General features: G+C 38.4%; 1 non-coding gene across 1 annotated transcript; it reads left to right on the top strand.

The window, feature by feature from the left end:
- The first annotated feature begins 1153 nt into the window (after positions 1–1153).
- Positions 1154–1258, top strand: LOC122492498. Its single transcript, XR_006299675.1, has one exon. It is a non-coding gene; the product is annotated as a U6 spliceosomal RNA (small nuclear RNA).
- The last annotated feature ends 1930 nt before the right edge of the window (positions 1259–3188 follow it).

A 3188-nucleotide genomic window follows, 5' to 3' on the forward strand; every position in this document is an offset into this window, starting at 1 on the left:
TTTAATGGCTGCTTTTGCATTGCAGCAGCAGATTTGAGCAGTTGTAACGAGACTAAATGGCCTGCACAGCTAAAATATCTGGCCCCTTACAGAAAAAAATTTTGACCCCTAATCAACATCGTCACCAGGTATTCATTCGACATATGTTTATTAAACATTCGCCACTACACAGGCACCATTTCAGGCACTGAGGATATAGAAGTAAACCAAGGACACAGATCTCTGCAATCATGGAACATATATTAAAATGAGGGAAGGTGGCTGAAAATAAACATCATGCCAGTGAATAATTAATAAGACAATTTCAGAAAGTCATTTGTGCTGTGAAGAAAACCAAGTGGATAAAATGATAGAAAGTGACTGTCCAGGAGACAGCACCATTAGGTTAAGTGTCAGGAGGCCTCCAAAGAGGTGGCATCAAGCTAAAATCTCAACGAAATGATGAAATGATAAAAAGAAACAAGATGCGCAAAGTTCATGGGAAGGAAATGACCTTGGTTTGTCTGAAAAACGTAGAGAAGGCCAGCCTGGTTGGAGCAAAGTAAGTACTGGGAAGACATGGGGCCCTGGATACATGTTGGCGAGACTCCTGATCAATGACAAATTGTATTCTTTCATTTCCACCGTGTCTCATAGAAGGAAGTGTATTGATTAAAGGTTGCTTACTATTCTTTTGTGTGCTAATGATTTATGTTGGTTGCGCCGCAAGCATAAATGATTTTTACATCAATGGTGAGAAAATTAGGAACTTCTGATTAAAAATTGTAAAAAAAAGGGCAAGATTAATGTCCTGTTTAGACACAGGGTTGAAATATTGCTCCTTAGTCATCTCTACCTTCATCAGGCTGTTTAAGGTGGCATCATTAAGCCAGACCTTAAAATTTTCCACTTCCCTAAACTTAGTGACATGAACAAGCACAAAACAAAACAAAAGAAAGATAAAACTCAAAGACCATCAGTAAGCAAGCAATGGAAAGAGCCACTGACTTGAACATGAACAAGAAATAAGTTTAAGAATGCATACAAATCTCCTTCTCTAATTTTTGTGGAAAACTGTATTGAGCGTAGGTGCATAGTGGGGAATGGTGGTTTGTTGAGAAGAGGAAAGTGTTAATGAAACACTACAAATGCAAATCAAGAATCAACAACTTAGGTTCGCTTTGGTATCACATCTACTAAAATTAGAAAGACTCAGAAAAGATTAGCACGCTCTGGTGCAAGGACAAACATATAAATGCATGAAGTTTTCCATATTTTTAAAAAATGGGCAAAGGAGTTGCATGGAGACTTCTCCAAAAATGATATACAAATGGCCAACAAACATGTGAAAAGATGCTCAACATTAGCAATCACTAGGTAATTGCAAATTACAACTACAATCAACTATCACCTCACACCTCTTGTGTACTGTCCGTGGGAATGAAAATAGATGCATCTTAAAAATAGCACGGAATTTTCTCAAAAAATTAAAACAGAACTACCAAATGATGTAGCGATTCCACTTCTACAATCCAAAAGAGCCGAAAGTAGGATCTAGAAGAAATATTTATACAACCACGTTCCGAGCAGCACTGTGGACAGTAGCCAAGAGGTTGAAGCAATCCAAGCATCATCAGTGGATGAATGGGTACACAGTAGAATATTATCTAGCCCTAAAAAATGAACATGCGTCATTTGATACATGCGTCAGTATAGATAAACCTAGAAGACATTTTGCTAAGTGAAATAAACCAGTCACAAAAAGATAAATATTGCCTGATCTCACTTATAGGAGGTATTTAGAGTAGTCAAATTCAGAGACAGAAAGTAGAATGGTTGTTGTCTGGGCTGGTGTGAGAGGAGAAGGGGAGTTACTGTCTAATCGGTATAAAGTATTCATTTTGCGGAGCAAAAGGGTTTGTGAAGATGAACAATGGTGATGGTTGCACAACAACGTTCACCCCACTGAGTTGCCAATTTAGAAACAGTTGAGAAGACAAATATTCTGTGTATTTTACAAAAAAAAATGTTTTGAAAAGTATCAATAACCTGCAGAGAAAAACAGACTTGGAATCAACAGATTAGAACAGAGCTGGGGATATTGTAGATCAGGTAAAAGAGTGGGGGTTGCTGTTGGCTTGTTAATATGGCACTTAAAATGCCATGCAGACAGATAGAAAGGATTTTTCACTCCTCGGGTGGGGGTAAAGAGGTGAAGACCATAGAAAATCTTGCTCTGTACATCTGCTCAGATTGAAAGAATTAATTGGAAAGTCATTTCCCTGCCTTTTAAGAAAGGGCCAATGTGAAGTAATCGGACACAGATTCTTGCTATCTCCCTTTCACGTGTGTGGAGAACCAGAAGCTTGAAATTAGCAAAAGATGACCACAGCCATTTATGAATTGACTCTGTTGGTTGAAGGTTAAGTTCATTGACACACTTGTTTGAAACAGCATTGCCAGTATCACTCTAAAGATTAAGAAACTGAGGGCGAAGAGACTGAAGATGTGTTAAGTGGTAGGAACTTCCAGTGGAGTTGAATAATTGGCTAACACTTGAGTCAGGGTCTAGAACTTGAGTACCTGGTATTACCATACTGTTTCTTTTCTGTACCTTCTTCTGGAACCCAATTTCTCCATCATCTGAATGGACTTTGGAAAGGCAGAGACTAAAAGACGCCAAGTCACAGGAAACTCTTTATAAACGCTCCTAAACCACCTCCTTTCCACTTGGCCCACCCAGAGAGTTTATTCTTTACTGTTTTCCTCAGCAGTGGCTGCAAAGACTTCATAAACGGCTATGCTACAAGAGACAAAGCCCTGCCTCGGGTTACAGGAAGATGTGGATTCATTCCCTGGTTCTGCCATATGCCTTGTACATGAGTGGGGGCAAGATTCAATTGCTGCAATGAAGTTTCCTCATCTGTAAAATGATTTTATGTACCTCATAATGTTGTTGCAACAGTTGAGGGAAATAACATAGGTGCAAGCACGTTAAACACTAAAATAGTATGTAAATGCAGGCTACAACTGTCATCTAAGTCCTTGTGAATCCAGGAGGAAGGATCTTAACCAAAAGTTAGAGATCACAAAGAAAAATCTTTCAAAAATCCTAAAAATGGGGTCTTTCGATGCATTATCTATCGGAATAAAACATTCAGGGATTGAAATATGAGAATATTCCTTTAATAATTTATTTTGAGAATAGG

This window comes from Prionailurus bengalensis, chromosome C2 (genome assembly GCF_016509475.1).
Source record: "Prionailurus bengalensis isolate Pbe53 chromosome C2, Fcat_Pben_1.1_paternal_pri, whole genome shotgun sequence".
Lineage (NCBI taxonomy): Eukaryota > Metazoa > Chordata > Mammalia > Carnivora > Felidae > Prionailurus > Prionailurus bengalensis.